Source organism: Rhopalosiphum maidis, chromosome 1 (genome assembly GCF_003676215.2).
Source record: "Rhopalosiphum maidis isolate BTI-1 chromosome 1, ASM367621v3, whole genome shotgun sequence".
NCBI classification, from domain to species: domain Eukaryota; kingdom Metazoa; phylum Arthropoda; class Insecta; order Hemiptera; family Aphididae; genus Rhopalosiphum; species Rhopalosiphum maidis.
The window spans coordinates 70,194,234-70,212,704 of record NC_040877.1 but is presented as its reverse complement, the minus strand read 5'-3'; the positions used below and the strand labels follow the sequence as shown (position 1 = coordinate 70,212,704).

Genomic DNA, 18,471 nt, shown 5'->3' with positions numbered 1-18,471 from the left:
ATAAAAAAATAATCACATATTTATTTTGTATGATTGTTTGAAATTGAAATTTTGATAATTTAATCAAAATCACGAACATTTTAAATGTATTCAATTTATTTATTACAATTAAATGCATAATACTCTGTTTATATTTTTGTTACAAAATAATTATTACCATATTGAATATTTTCGACATAAAAAATACTATATGTATAGTTTAATTATTTCTAATGTGTAACTGAACGGTAGTCACTTACCCAACTTTTTGTTTTGTTTAAGGAAATTATCAAGACATTTTTTAATTTGTAATTTTAACACTATTCATATTTGGTTATAATAATTATAAGGTTAAATTATTTTGTTTATGTCGTATATTTACATTGGCTCATCATATTTAGATATCTTAAAATAAACGTGATTATCTTATCTTTCCATTAGTAATTATGGGTCGTTTACCTACGGTTAACGATTGCTGAGCCATATAAATTTGTAATAGGATGAAAACTTATGGTAAAGTCTGTATATTAGAACATAAATATAAAACATTGTTATTAACTAAAAAAATACCTTTTGATTTATAATATGATCAATTATAAATACTTCATAATATAATTTAACATGCTAAGTAATACGTATGGTGAATGAGTAAAATTAAAATAAATTATAATATATGCATGACATATATATTTATAATTAACTCAGCATTAATAATTTTACACTTAATATGCATTATTATTTTTAAGTAAAACATCAAGTAGAAAAATTTTTTTACAAAATTGAAGTGTCAAGAAAATTGCATTTATTGTTCTTTGGTAAAATAATAAAAAAAAAAAATCAGTCGAAAAAGTTGCGTTATGCTGAAATAGAGATCTTTATTAGACGCCTTTTTATACACTTTGGGTAGTAGGCAAACAATGGTCTTGCATGACGTGATATAGATAGAAATATACCTCGTGGAGATTATCATATTTATGACAATGTTTATACTATTTTATTTTCAAACCACTTTTTTTTTTGGGTTTTTTTTTCTATACTTTATAACTTTAGCAAATGAGTAATAACTCAAACTAATTTTATTCAAATAGCTTGAGATATTAATACATACATTTTATATTTTAAAGGCCTCCGTAATTTCCTACAAAAGTTTAAATTAAATTGGTCGTCAGACGTGGATTACAATAAACCACAATATTGTTATGACTGTAAAATTAAATATTGGCTAATAACTGCAATTATTTTAATAATTAGCCATAATAGAGATAAATAAATTACACCTAACAGTAAAAAAATTTTCATTAAATGAAAAACTTAATTAAAATATTTAAAATTAAAAAATAAATTTGCATACAAAAAATTATTAGTGGCTATTTAATATTATGAATTTGGTACTCGTCCAATATACTATCTACCATAATCTTATAGTATAATATACTTGGATATATTATATGTACTTAATCATTTTGCAATTAAAATTAAATTTTTATCGAAATCCAAAATTGTATTATATTTATACCTCTTAATAATTATTGATCATAGACTTCATACAAAAAAAAAAAATACTGTGTGTTTGTAAGTCGTGTCGAACATATAAAACGTGATTCTGAACGTGATATTTTGAAAACAATGTACAATAAAAGTGTGTCAATCATTTAGATACAATATTTACGGTAGATAGCATACTAAACCATCAAACGCGCGGCAGATAGCATATTAGATGAGTAACCTAAGAATGACAATTTTTTTTTTTTACTTATAACATATAATGATAATAACATATTATAATATAGTGTGAAACCACTTGTGAAATAACCATTCTAAGAATAATAGCTATCTATAATGAACATTTTCCACTCAACAATATTTGATTTTTATTTCAATGAGTTTACATAGTGGTCATTTTCATTTCCGTGTCAAAATCCATTCACTAAAACAATTAAAATAGTATAAATTCAGTTAATATCAGCAACGGTTACAAACCAAAAAGCATATTAATCTTAATACTAGTTATTTTTTTTTACATTATTTGAAAATATAAATAAATACAATCTGATATCAGTGTTAAATAATTTTAATAGTGTTTTTTTGATATGCGGTAATGGTTGCATAAAGTATGGGCAAAGAAATTTTAAGACAAATTTAATGTTACACTTTCTGCGATATTTATTAATTTGTGAAGGTTTATTTATATTGTACCCATTCCAAACAATGGATAATGACTGTTTTTAATTTTATTTAAATAAATTTATTTAATAATAGATATATTATTTATGTATTTATAATAATTACGGACGACTTTATGGTACATTTAATTATAAGATTTAAAAATTGAATTTGTCAATAGACGTGAACTTCCTAATAATTTTACTATATGTTGAACCAAATATAAATGACAAAAATATCTTTGTTTATATTTATATAATAGCTGTTTGCATATAATTTAATGATCGTCTATGAAATGTATAATTAAATATAAAAACGTATATAATATTGTAATGTGACAACTGTACAATTTATGTATGTAATTTTATTTTATAAGTAAAAAAAAATGATTTGGAAATGTCTGAAGTATCGTCTTTAATAATAATTATTCGTTTTGAATTAACAATGATCGGAAAATTCATATCGATTATATGGCGAGTATTTTTCGATAATCAACTATCTATGATATTGTATAGACTTGAAAAAATTCGTGAAAAAATGATACGTTTGGTTGTCCCGATGAAAATGGATTGGTTTTTCATTATTGGATTAATTGTACATGTTATAGTAAATATTATAACTCCATTATTATGGGTGAAAATCCTTGTTGGAAAAGTAGAAATAAAAGATATGGTAATCATTAATAACTAAATATATTGTTTGATTTTTCAAATAACTAGATAGCTGATTTGTAGTAAATAGTTCATCAATCCTCTGTCTCGATCCTTGTATTTTCATTTATCAAATATATGCTAAGTATGACTTACATAATAACAATATGATTTTCATCTCATTCAATCATTTTGAAAATATTTAAACATTAACAATAACAAAAAGTGATCACATATTAGATCAGAGCTTTAAACATTAAATATTGTGTTTGATTTGTGTGTTGATCTTATTTAAAATTATTCTTCTTGGTTTTTAGGTCAACCGAATGAGTTATGTCTTACATCAACGATCCGTAATAGAAAGAAACCCTAGAATAAAACGTCAGGTATTATTAATGTGATTGCTAAATTTTATTTTTTTTTAGATTTTTGTTTAATATATACGATAATTATTTTTATAAAGATCAAGATTTTTATATTACGAAGATTGTATGAACACTATCGTTTTGAATTATATGGATTATGTCAGATTAATCTGATACATCTAATTATTTTATTAAACAAACCTTTTGCTTATATAATAATTCAAATTCTGTTCAAATTAAATAAACAATAAACAAAAATATTATCCTTTAATCGTATTATTAGTAATCTGTTAACACAGCCAATAGTTTCACTTTCAATTATTATTATTTTAAGAAAATTTGTTTAAAAAAATACAAATAAATATAAAATCAAGAAATTGTATCTTTTCTATTATGTAGTAAGCGTTTATATTGCTATACTTATTAGATTATATGCTTTACACACTTACGATTATTGTTTTTTTTTCTTTTAAATAAATTTATTACTGTTACAGAGCCTGACCAAAATATATTTTAAATGTTGGTTGAATCTATCTCTTTACAGCCACTAAACATCAGTGATATGTCTGATTGAAACTTCTGAAAAAAATGTCTTAGTCTATAGTAACTATAAATGTTTAGAACTATTGTATCAATAATTTATGTTTATACGCATGTAAAATGTCTCACTATTTAAGGACTACAAAAAAGTCACATCATATATTAATAATCGTTGTGTCTATTGTTACGATGTATAGATTATTGACTTCTCATTTATATCGCACTTGGCGAATTTGCTTAGGTTAACATAACATAGGTGTTTTGAATGAAATATACAGCTCTAAAATGATGTTTTGTCTTCAATTACAATCATTTGCATATCAATAATTTCCAAAAATGTAATATATTATTGATAATACAAAGTATTTGTGTCTACTAAAATAGTATTGTTAGGTTTATTTATAACTTGATATAAGAATAAATATAATATAATATTATACTATACTTTACAGTTTTTATATATTTATCTATATTATCATTATTAACATACAAATTTGCTATGAGAAATATTTTCATTTAGTCGTCGTACATATTATATTAACATACTAATATTGTAATGAAAAATATTAATTAAAAAAAAAAAAAAAAAATGATCATTCTGATATTTTAATCCTGTCTTATGTTTCAAAATAAATGATTTCATATGTTCCCAAAATTGAACTTTTCAAAGAAAAATATTATTATGAAACAATATTATATATTTTTTCCACTATAGGTGAATACTAACTGTCAAAATCTAACTTTATGTAACTCATAATACATAATACAATAATGTTTACTCTTTTTAATTGAAGGATAAAGTTAATCGATCTCGAACAAATATTGTCTTAACATGACTTTGAAGACCAAGGTGGTTAATGACCAAATACTATGTAAAATCAATACAATTTTCGAAATTTTAATAATGTGATATAAACATTTTGGTTAGAAATACTTCATAGTCAAATCTATTTATCATGAATGTATAAAACCTTTTTGCATCACTATTATAATAATCCACAAACTAAAAAATATTAAAAAATGATATCGTGTGATATCAAGTATGTAATAAACTTGTTACTCAAGTATTCATGATCATATTAATACCACAAGAAATGTATATTAAGAATAATGATATAATATATATGGCACCATCATATAATTAAAATATCATAATTCAATACCAAAGGCATTGAAATAGGTAAAGTTTAAAAAAATTAAACAAAACAGTTAGTATATCGGAAAGGACTGATTTATTTTACGGTGTCAATACATATATAAATTACATATTATTGTACTGTTTGGGCTATGACATTTTTAAGTTTAGGATGGGTGTAGTACATGAATTAACAGTTCTGAAACAAAAAAAAATAAACAAACCAATTAAAATTATTATTTTATTAATCGTGATAATAATTTATCATTTACTACTGCATAATTATTATAAAACAAAAAACACTATGAAAATATAATAAATTATTACCTAGATATTTGATAATAATTTTAGTCATTAAATTTATTAGACTTAAAATAAATTATTATCGTACGTGTATAATATAAATTATTGTGTCTATATTTCCAAAAAAAATTTGAAACGTATGATTCAAAACAGTTGAAAAAAAATTATTAAACTGTATTTTTAAAATATATTCAATAATTTTAAACATTAAATATAGATATTTAACCAAATTTTATAGTTGAATAACCTACTTATAAAATAATGTACTCACCATCAATTGGCTGGTGGCTGGTGTGGCCTTGGCGACGATTTTGACGGCCTTGGCAGATTGGACTTGTCCAACGACAACGATGTTCATTGATACTTTTTCAGCACCCATTTTTGATTTGTTGGTTGGTTTTTGAGGATTAAAGTGAAAACTACAAGTTAAAAATATAAAATAAAATGTTATTAGTTTTAAATGAAAATAAAACTATTATTGTTATTTCGTACTCACCAAAGAATAAATCTGCACAAAAAGATGTGTTATGTCGGATTTGATGTCTCGGACGCCTTTATATACACTCACGCCGACCTGCAGTTTAAAGTGGGGTAGCAGCGTGGCGTGATCGTCGATATATTATGACGATTCCGATGACGATTATTTATAAAAAGTGTATGAATTGTGTTTATATTTTTTAAAATGCATAGAAATTATAAAATTATTATTTTCAAATTTCAAATGTTATTTCATCTTAATATAATATAATATAAATTGACTTCAAGATTACTTTACAAAATGAATTATTTTACTAAAAAATTCAAATTGAGGCCGTGGCGTGACCAGATCATTATGATAATTTACTATGTATAATAATAATATTGATAACTATTATTAATATTTTAATATTTATTATATGATTATGTTTCTCATATTGCCTGCAATTAATGGCGAATATGTACTCATATTTCAATAAAGCAAACTATCATTAGGTATTTCAAAATCCAATGTAAATAATCATTGTAGATAATAATAGAATTTTTGAAACTGCAATATGATAAAATATGTTGTTTCAAGGCTGGGAAAATTAATTTTGTTAATTATCAAATTTTTTTATGTAAAAAATTTATAAGTCATGGATGACTACATTTAAATAATACCAAAAATCGTTTGATAAGAAATAGTTAATAAACGAATGGATATTTAATTTTATCAAAATTTAAACACTCATAAAAATGTTTGAGGAAGTACTACATACCACTCTTCTTTTAATACCTTTAAAAAAAACTTAAAAGGATTATTTTAAAATTAGACTATTTTTAAATCTTAAATGTAAATATTAAACATTTTATAAATGTCTAACTTCAGAATTACTTGTTAATTTTCGCTATTTTTAAAAAATGTTTTAACCAATAATTAAATTTCAAACTCTCCTGCAAAATGACCGTGGATTTATAATAAATATTTTTTTTTCAATAATAAGGACTTATGAGGAACCTTATACTAAAATCTTCAATTATTTATAAATAAAGAACATTTGTCAGTTCTAAATAAATCAAGTTTGGTTATCATTTTAATTATTTTTTTTATAATAATTATAGAGTAAGTTGTACAAAAAAAATTCGATAACTAAGGGCACAATAATTTTTATTTGTCGTTTTGATTTAATGTATACTTATTGATATTGTATTAGGCCAGCGGTTCCCAACCTTAGTTGTGAGGACCACTAATTTTCTAAAAACATCTCTTAGGCCCAATAATGATTAAAAACACATCTATACTGTATATATGATATTTAAAATATTATTAGGTATACAATTAAAATATACAATAATATTATTTTAAATAAATACGTTATTAATGTTAATATTATATCATTATATGGTACATTGCCAAGTTCTACGATGCCGCAGTCCACATAACTAGGCTATTTTATGTAGAGCATACGAGCATCATAATTTTATTCATAATCATGGTTGTACATTGAATAGTATTTGCTAAAAATGATAAGTGTTTTATTAACACAAATAAAAATTATTTAATAAAAGAAATTATAAGATTCAAAATCACTGAAAATAAGTACTTTTACAAATTGTATTTATCTCATTTTGTGTACACACTTATTTTACTAATAATGTTTCATTTTAAGTAACGCTGCGTATAAAAAAGGAATTATATTATATATTATATACAGGATGTGTGGGAAATTTAAAAATTTAAATTACCTACACGTACTTCATGAAACTCAAAAACTATGTACAATTCATGTTTTAATCTGTACAGTGTATATTATCATACATCCATTTTCAAATAAATGATCGACAAAATATTACTATGATCACGCCACGCTGCTACCCCACTTTAAACTGCAGGTCGGCGTGAGTGTATATAAAGGCGTCCGAGACCTCAATTCCGACATAACACATCTTTTTGTGCAGATTTATTCTTTGGTGAGTACGAAATAACAATAATAGTTTTGTTTTCATTTAAAACTAATAACATTTTATTTTATATTTTTAACTTGCAGTTTTCACTTTAATTCTCAAAAACCAACCAACAAATCAAAAATGGGTGCTGAAAAAGTATCAATGAACATCGTTGTCGTTGGACAAGTCCAATCTGCCAAGGCCGTCAAAATCGTCGCCAAGGCCACACCAGCCACCAACCAACTCATGGTAAATACATAATAATATGATAAGTATCTTTATATAATTTTAAAATTCAGTTTGATACCTATATTTATCATTTAAAATGATTGGATATATTAATTTTCAATTTATATATATTTTGTCAATACCATCTTTATGTATATTATAGTGACCAATATTATTAATTTCATTGTTAAAAGGTAAACTTTTTCGTTTTAGAATATATTTTCATTATTTTTATTTTTTAATTAATAATTCAAGAATTCATTTACTTATTTATTGCTCTTTTTTAATGATATTTATTTAAATGAATTGTATACTTTTTTTTTTAACTAAGATAATTACAATTATTACTATTTTATCAATTTATTCTGTACAAAAAAAAGTTGATTAAATTATTTTAAAAAATATATATTTAAAAAAAAACATTTTAGTTATTTAAATAATATTATTTAAAAATTCTGTTTTTTATGGAATTTCTATTTAATCGAAATTTAAAAATGTTGAATACAACAATTACATTCTATTCATTTTATTTATTTATTATTTTAACGCAGAAATTATGTTACTTTATTACACTTACTATCTAATTTAAATTATAATTATATGGTTTATATTGATATTATTATTCTAGTACAAAGTTAATAAACGTTATAGTTGATTTGAATTTCTTTTGTTTTGTTTCAGAGCTGTTAATTTATGTAGTTCATACATCTCAAACTCAAAAATGCCATAGCCCGAACAATACAATATGTAACAACCACTTTGATGTTGACACCATAAAATAAAACAGTCTCTTCCGATATTTAATAGTGACTTTTTTATTTTACCTATAAACCTCATACCATAAACCTTAATTTGATCTGGCTATATTTATATAAGTACAGTGATCCATTAATAATTATTAAACTATATTATGTGTACATATTATATCTCTAATTGATACATTTTCTTTCGTTTGATAACATCAATTATCAATTATTCAACAATTAATTAATACGTATTATTTAATAATAAACTCACTAATAGTTATTTTTCCTTGTGCCTCATTTATCAAACGATTTTAGATGTTTCTACTAATTAAGTAGTTCCCAAACGTATTTATTTTTTGTCACATTATGAAACATTATCTATCAATTAAAAATTTCAGCACATTTTCGATAACAAATTATAATTATTAGTAATCAGTAAATACTTCAAAGTCCATGAAAACAAATACCACAAATCTATAGAACATTTAAATATTCACATAACAATTTAATATATTATTTATTATTTATTTGTTATTATTATTTGTGGTTTAATTTAGACCATAAAAATTTTTTAAATTTTATCTGCGTTACCTTATTTAATAATATCATATTACAACCTTTGTGAAACCAATTTAATATACAAAACAAATAATATCTGTGTAAAAAAAGTTAATAATTTAAACTTATTAAACTTGAATTTAAAATAATAATCTCATAATTGACGTATTCAAAACGCATTTATATATATTTATATTGGATAAAATTTGTACTTATTTCAAAAATATTTTTATGTTAATTTTAAACTATTACATAAATTATTATGTTTTATACACATAGCGACAAAGGCTTAAATTAATTTTAAGTTATTGCACTTATTTAAACAATGATGCTATTCAATTGGTATGCTGGTATTGACTCAAAAGTTTATAATTGTAGTATACTACGATATAAATATACATACTGTTATAATAATTAAAAAATAATAATGTAATAAATTAAATATTTTCTAATAAATATGATTCAACCTTCGATAAATATTACTTATAGTAAAATAAATTACTATAATAACAATGTAAATAAAATATACTTAGTAATATTAAGTTTACAAGATCGTTTTTATTAAATGTAAATTAATTTTTTTTTTTTAATACTACTTTTGAATAAAATATTTGGTTAATATTTACTAAATTGTTTTATATGTATAATATGTTTAATAGTGATTCATATCAATTATAAAAATTATACCTATATAATATGTAGTAAACAATATTACTATGGAAAGTTCAAACTATAAACCAATTGGTAGATTTGTAGTTTTTAGTAAAAATGATTATTTATTTTGTTCTTCGAAAAAAATTATATTGTTGGGTACAATAATACACCATTAAATTATATTCACGTCATAATGTTACAATCTATACATATATCTCTTCGTCAATAATTTTAATATAAATATAAATACACTGTTAATATTTGTTTTATTCTTAAAATCGTATTAATATACGATAGACACATTTTTATTTGTACAATAAGCATTATTTTTTGGTCGTAGTTATTTTTTGAATTTTGAAAAAATTTGTGAATCTGAGTAGGTATATATGCATATTAAAAAAAAAACCTGACAAGTCATACTGCTGGATTATTTCATAATCACGGATCTAAAATTTAAAATACCCACTTATATAATATATCATTAGTTACCAGTTTACCACAGTTAAATTATCCACTAATATTTGTTATCAATTATCATCGATTAAAATATTGTTATTTTTTAATTTAATTTTCATTATCATCATTGTAATTAATTAATACGATCATTACAATCTACTTTAATGTTCACATACCAATAGATTTATACCCAGTAGATATGTAAAATGTTGGATAATAAGTGGCAAAAGAGTTTAGAAGAACATTTTTATCCAAAAAGTACACACTAGGATGATGATAAAAATCAACATTATACTAAACTAATACTAGTTTATGGAACTATTTAAATAAGTAGCTAAAAATGGATGTTTTTTTATTTATTTTATTATTTTATAATCAACGCCAGACGGCTTTTACAAAATTATACAGACAAAAAATACATAGATAACAGATAAAAACATATAGCAACATATTATAAGATGCTTTACTTATACTAACAATAATATTACTAATCTGAAAAACTTAATTGATAGGGCAAAGAAGAAAGAGATAAAGAAAAAAAACATACATGGTGTAAATGATAATATTATGAAACATGATTTTTTTTTTATTATTATTAAACGTGATATATACTATAATTACCTGTTTTATATTAACTGGTATTTTTTCTTATTTTTTAAATAAATTGATTATTTATAAATCTTTTTTTTATAATTTAAAGACAGTTATTAAGGGGTACTGCTCAGTTATGTTTAACAATTGATGGGAAAACTCTTTTTTAAAAGTAAACAAAGTACCCCTACTTTAATTTTTCCAAGTCGAACACTGACTATGTAACATTATTAACTTATTGGGAAACCATAGCTTGTAAGTTTTAACTATTTTGAGTTTTAGTTCATTTTACAGTTTGTTATAATTTATTAAGTTTTTACGCAATTTAATACACAATAAGAAATAGTTTTGGGTATCGACATTTTTTTTAGTTTCAATATTTGTGTTTTCTGTACTGTAATAGTCGTGTGCATTTGATTTATTTTTTTCTTATTTCATGATTAATTTATTTATAGTGTTTATACTTAAAATTGATAAAAACATTTAATTTAATATAACAATAAAATATATATTCAACTATGATTTTAATATTTATGATAATAAATAATGAATCAAACAAGTTAAATATCAGAAAAGTCTTATTTATTTTGTTTTGGCAATACATATAATATATATTAAATTACATGATATAATACATATTATAAAAACATATGTTGGTTTAGGCTATGACATTTTTGAATTTGTTGCGGATTAACTACATAAGTTAACAGTTCTGAAACAAAACAAATAATAATATGTAATTAATGATTAGTTTTCATTTGTCAACTAATGTAAAAAAAAAACAATTACTATTTAGGTATATTAAAATAAATTATTAAATAGCATAATATTTAATATTTTTATATTGTATTATATTTACGATCCTAGACCCACCGATAGGTACCACTATTATAGCTTCAAAATAATCAATATTATAAAAATATTGTTTTTTTGTTTAAAATAATGTATATTGCCGATTGATAATAAGTAGTTTATACTTCACATATTATATGCTAGAAATTATATTAAAATAATACAAATTAAAACTTATTTTTAGTATTAGAAATATTAGAAATATAACATAAATTGAAAATAGGCTAATCGTAAAAAGATCCTCACCAGATAACAAACAGCTAGGTATAGTACGACGGTGTAACGTCACATGTCAATACAATTATTATATAATTATTATTATTTCTTATAAAACCAACGTCTTATTGTTATGCATTTAAAAATTCCATAAAAAATGTTTATATAAGGTTTTACGCAATCCTTATATATATATATATATATATATATATATATATAAGTACATAGTATAAAATATTTTACTAAAAAAATTAATTAATGAGAATTCCGTTTAGAAACAAAATAACTAAAATTATATAAGTAATTAAATAGTTATTTTTGAATTTAAAATAAAAAAGTTAAGTGGTTTTTGACTTTTTTTTATTTTAGACCATTGTAAAATGTAAGCTATTAGTCGTACTATATTGCCTACAATGAAAAAAACTGCACTTTAATATTTATATTATTTTTCATATTTCAGTTACTGATTTTCCAATTAATTTACATGCTGTATATATACCTACATATAAGAAACTGTTATAGAAACATTTAATTATATACCAATATTGTATGGTACACAAATTTGTACTTGTATAATATAAATAGGAATATTTTAATATAAATTATATGATAAAACTTATTGTAACTATTCAAAAATCGAATTTTTTATTTAGTTTGTGAACTTACCATCAATTGACTGGTGGCTGTGCTGACCTTGGCGACGGTCTTGACGGCCTTGGCAGAATGGATTTGTCCGACGACAATGATGTTCATGGATACTTTTTCAGCGCCCATTTTTGTTTTGTTGATTAGTTTTTGAGAATGAAAGTGAGAACTATGAAACAATTAATATATAATATAAAAATGTTGTTATGAATTTCAAAACATCAACGAACAAAAAATGTTGTTTAATAGGTACTTACCAGAGTATAAAAATTCACAAAAAATGTGTTATGTCAGAATCGAGCATTTGGATATCTTTTTATACACATACGAAAATTAAATGTGGGGTGGTATTATAATGGCGTGATAGATTTATTTGATAACACTCATCGTTGGTTATTGCCTTATTGGTTGATACAATGCTTAAAGGCGATTAATATCACGTCATAATATTATGTAAAAATCTAATGATTTAAAATATGATCGGATCATAGAAATACTAAATAGGAGGCAATTGCTTCTGATGAATGTATTTAATTTGAATCTAATGATGAAAAAGTCATTGTATACAAAAATGATTTTGAGCAGTGTTTGGTCAATAATCCATATCACTTATTGTATTTAATAATATGTTTTTTTGATATTGTTATTAAAGTAATTCATGTTACTTTTAATAATATGCAGTATATTATTGAATTAATTTCTTTAGTAAATATTGCATTTTAAAATACCATTGTGTGAATGAAATATTATATACGTAATAGTTGTGTTAATTAAACCTTTGATAATTTCATCTAAAATTTAGAAAAATAAAATAAAATAATGTAAAAATATTTTTAGAGTTTTAGGTTTCAAGGTTTCAATTTCGATGAATTTAAAATACTTATAAAAATAAATTAAACCTTTGTATTTTAAATATGTTTACATATCTATTAAAATAATTGATATGAGATCTTGTATTAAAATTTTAAGTTTTTTAATAGAAGAAAAAAATGTTATCTTTATTTGAAGATAAAAAAAATATATCCAAATTCCAATTTTAATAAATTAGTCAAATATTATTATATTATCATATAATTATTTGTTGCTACTCGTAATTTCAACAATATATAATTCTTCTTTTTAATTAATATAATACTTCAAAAATCAGTTCAAGGGAAATAGATATTTAATAAGTGAATTTGAAATTTTTATTTAGATATAAAAATTATAAAAATTAAAATATGTACAACTCAAAAAGACACAAAATATCTAAAAAAATAATATAATATAGAGAATTATTATGCATCGTGATAATTTCAAAAATCTATGGTTGTTCATTGTCTAGTTACATTAAACGAATCATCATCGTTAACTACTTTAAAATACAAAATAAATCTAATTTATTAGTCGATACTACTATTTAGAATAGAAAATGGAACCATTTTTAAACCATTTATTCTGTAAAAACTACAAAGAAATGTATACATTAATACATAATTTATCGTTAACTAAAAAAAAAGTGAGAAAGTATGTAATTAATCTACTATACCATTGGATTGGAATGTACCTTATCATTGAATATGTCATTGTAATTAGTATGTTGAATTCAGTAGCGTACTCCCCCCCATTTTTTTTTAGAATTTATGAATTTATTTATTATGAGAAAACTAAAATTTATGGTACTTATAATTAATTGTATTCTACTTAGGTATAACAAATTGTCTATCATAATGAAATAAACAGCGTACATTTTAAAATAAAAACATAACTAATAAATGGCATTGTTGTATATAACAATATATGAAATAAAATATGAAATTTAATGAAATCGTCATGAAAATATTTTTTAATTAAAGCAAAATAATAAAAATCAATATTTTATCGTTTACCTATCAAATTGTGCCCCAATCGGATTTCAAAATGTATAAAAAAAAATAAAATAAAATTCATTTTTTTTTCTAGAATTTTTGGTTCTAGTATAAATTACATATTATGAAGAACTAAGTATTAAATTTTCATTATTTATCTATATAAATTGAAATCTTAATACATTTTAAACCACAAGATAATTTTTTAATTTACTTTCAGAAATTCTATCAAAAATTAAACATTTAATGCTCACAAAAAATTGTGGCCATGTATTTGTTATATTTAGTAATTTTTATGAATTTAAGTAGCCAAACACTTAAAAATAATAGTTTTAATTTAGTTGAATTCAGTGACGCTTCCATAAAATACCTAAAAAACTTATCATTACCATTTAATTTTTACTTAATTTTTAAATAAAATTGACCTACATAATTATGACTGTGAGATCAGTATTAAATCATTTTAACAGGAGTTTTTTGTTATGTAGTATTGGTAGTATAAACTACAACCAGGGCAATTTTAAGTCAACTATTTTGTTTTAATTCTTGCGATATTGTATAATTTATATTAGTTTTGTAGTAATATACGACTCCAACAAATGGGTAATCAGTATATTGAATTGAATTTAAATAATATTATAAATACACTTAAATATAATAAAATCATAATTAATGCAGTCGACACTGTTTAGCACTAACGTAACAATATCTATTGACTCACACAAAACACAATTGTATTATATATAATTTATTTTTTTTTTTAGTATATACATAATAGGTTTAAACATTAAATAAATATTATACCAATATATCACGCCCGTTATTAACTAATCAAAATTCAATTTATCGTCATTTTTATCACCCCTGTTGTCACCAAAACTAGACTATAAAAATACAAAAATTCTGTTTTTTCAAACCAATATATACCTCACTATAAGGACATAGTTTATTTACCTTATGTATTTAGCCCTCTTTTGACCATTAATCCGTTTCTTACTCAAGGTGAAGTCTTGGTAGATTCGAAATCTCTGCTGATGGAAAACCATGATCCAATTTGTAATATTTATAAAAGACATTACTAACCATATTATAATAAGGTTCGATATTATCTCAATCTTTGGACCAGATGAGTTAACATAGTTTAAATATTTCCTAAAATTATTTTATAATTCCTTTATAGCAACGATTCCTAATCTTTATAGTTGTACGGACCACCAATTTTGTAAAAATATCTCTGATGCCCATCAATGACTAATAGCACACTAATAATAATATTATTTTGTATAATATACATTAGACTACTAATTTTAATATTATATTATGGTCCACGATCCAGTCCTACGCTGCTCGCAATCGCTCGCAAAGTATGTGCTTATTTATTTATTCAAAATCTTTTCAAATTGAATAAATTATCAATAAATATAAATACATAATCGGTTAAATTTTAGTCATTGAACAGACATTGTATTCTGTATATATTACACATGTTATAAGAAAGTTTTTTTAGAAATATTATAAAACCAGGTTGTAGGTCTACTTGATAGTAAGTGTGAGTATGGTTTGTCATATTAAAAGTGTGTAATAGGTGTCCAAAATGAAGTTAGTACGATATAAGGATATGCATAATAGATTTATTAATATATCTCTGAGTTACTCTTTGTTTATATGTGTGATGCATTAAATGTTAGGCATAATAATATTAACGTACATTGATTTTATTTAGTCTCACACTTAAGTATATGTTTTTTGTCCTTCACAAAAATTGTGTATGTTCAATGCACTCAATAATATTTATTTCAAATGTATTATTGATAAACGATAATGAAATAATAACAATGTAGTTAACACAAATACAAAAAAAATCGATGTTAATTTTAAGTTTATAATAATATCTAAAAATGTAATTCATCATACAATAAAAATGTATTACACAATCAATCGATTTTATCTCAAGTTCACATATATAAATATTGTTATAAAAACATATAATAAAAAATACACCAATCTTATACATAAGTTCACTTAATACTTGTGAACATTTTTACTTCGAATGTATATTAAAATAAACTATACCTTTGCATTTTAAATATGTTAATTGTTTACTTGTTTACTTGTTTTACTATGTTAGATCTTGACTAAATTATGTGAGATCTTGTATTAAAATTTCAAGTTTTTAAACAAGGAAAAAATGTTTATAAACATTTGAAGAAGATTTTTTATTCAACATTTTTTTATATAGCATATGATCATAACATTCAAATAACTGCAATTGTTGATTTTCGAGGTACATAAAACGTAATTTCGTTCGATCAGAAAAATGTTTACCGCTATAAAATGAAAAAAAATTAAATTTATTACTTGACATTACCATTATAGTTAAAAATAGAATACATTTTTAATCACTTGTCGTGTATACAAATACGAAAAAATACATACATTATTACATTCGATCTATACAGGGTCTTAAAAAAAAAGGAGACACTAAAAAATATATTGTGAAAATAATTTATACTTAAAATCAAAAGTCGATAAAAATTTTTAAAAAAATATTTATGCCCTATGTGTTATGCAAAAAATTATCGTATTTTCTTATTTTTTCCATTTATTTACTAAAAATGTATTGTTTGTGAGAACAACTAAGTAAATTTACATATTTACATATCTAACTAAATACATGGAAGACATATCATGTTAAAATTTTAAATCATAATATTACTTGACGCATGATGGGAATATAAACAAATCGTTTTCAAGATCCTTATCAGCTATAAACCAACTACGCGCGCTTGTGACAATCACGCCACTGGACGTTGCTCTATATTGACCATACGCCGACAGAGTATATAAGGAAGAGATGTTGCTTCTTTAAGGCATAACACAATTTTTGTGCAAATTTAATCCTCAGTGAGTATATTATAAAACTAACTTAATAATAACATTAGTTTTAATTAATTTAAATCATTTATAATTTATATATTTTGTCTATACTTTTAGTTTTCACTTCATTCAACGAAAACAAATCAAAATCCAAAAATGGGTGCTGAAAAAGTAACAATGAACATCATTGTCGTCGGACAAGTCCAATCTGCCAAGGCCATCAAATCGGTCGCCAAAGCCACCCCAGCCACCAGCCAGTTAATGGTGAATTTATTTCATATAATATAAGATATTTTTATTAGAATATTGATTAATATTTTATTTTTTATTTTTTCAATTTGCATTGTAACTTTTTTTTTAACAATTGTGTGTGCGCGTGTTCTAATATAAATAAAATCGATAAATCAATTAATTATTGTTTCATATGTTTCGTACAAATGTAACATAAAAGTATACACAATATAACGTATTGTTTTTATTATATATTGTTAATGATATAATATATTATAATTAAATAATAATTAATATATTTATTTTTTTTGTTTTAGTTTATTGTTACGTTACTTGTAAATTTTATATTGGCTAGAGATAACCCATATATTCAAATATTTGTATACATAAATAACTAAATGATTAATGTAATCTTTCAAATTAATTCACAATAATTTCAAGGACATATATTTTTGTAAACGTTTAAGTTCTAAAAAGTCATAACATTTTTATTATACAGTGGAAAATTATTTTCATTTTATTGCCTCGATAATCTTTATAATCTAATTGTGCTAATTTGTTATTTTAATTTGTATAATATTATATAACTGTATTAACCGAATATTTTTTGTTTTGTTCTAGAACTGTTAATTCATGACGTCGACATCAATCTCAAATTCAAAAATGCCATAGCCCAAACTGTACATAATTTTATAATTTGTTAATTATAATAATATGTTTTGACATTGAAAAATAAATCAGTCTCTTCCGTCAAATAAATCACTTTTTTTTTATTTATTTCTACTATTTTACATTAATAAAACAATTTGTAAGTGTGGCTTGTCCGTTTAATGAAATTACAGAGATAAAGTAGTATGCACTATGTATTACTTTTTCTATGTACATCCTTCATTATTTCGCTTAACTATAATTACCAACTTATTAAAGACTAAGCTATTCAAACATTTTTAACATAATTATTGGTTTATGGTTTTTAAAATTCAACTGTATTGTTGGAAAAGCCTGTATATCTTACTACTTACAGATTAA

General features: G+C 22.5%; 2 pseudogenes; one reads left to right on the top strand and one right to left on the bottom strand.

The window, feature by feature from the left end:
• Positions 1-4,905: 4,905 nt before the first annotated feature.
• On the bottom strand, positions 4,906-5,753 carry LOC113551233 (annotated as a pseudogene).
• Positions 5,754-7,449: 1,696 nt separating this feature from the next.
• On the top strand, positions 7,450-18,114 carry LOC113549775 (annotated as a pseudogene).
• The last annotated feature ends 357 nt before the right edge of the window (positions 18,115-18,471 follow it).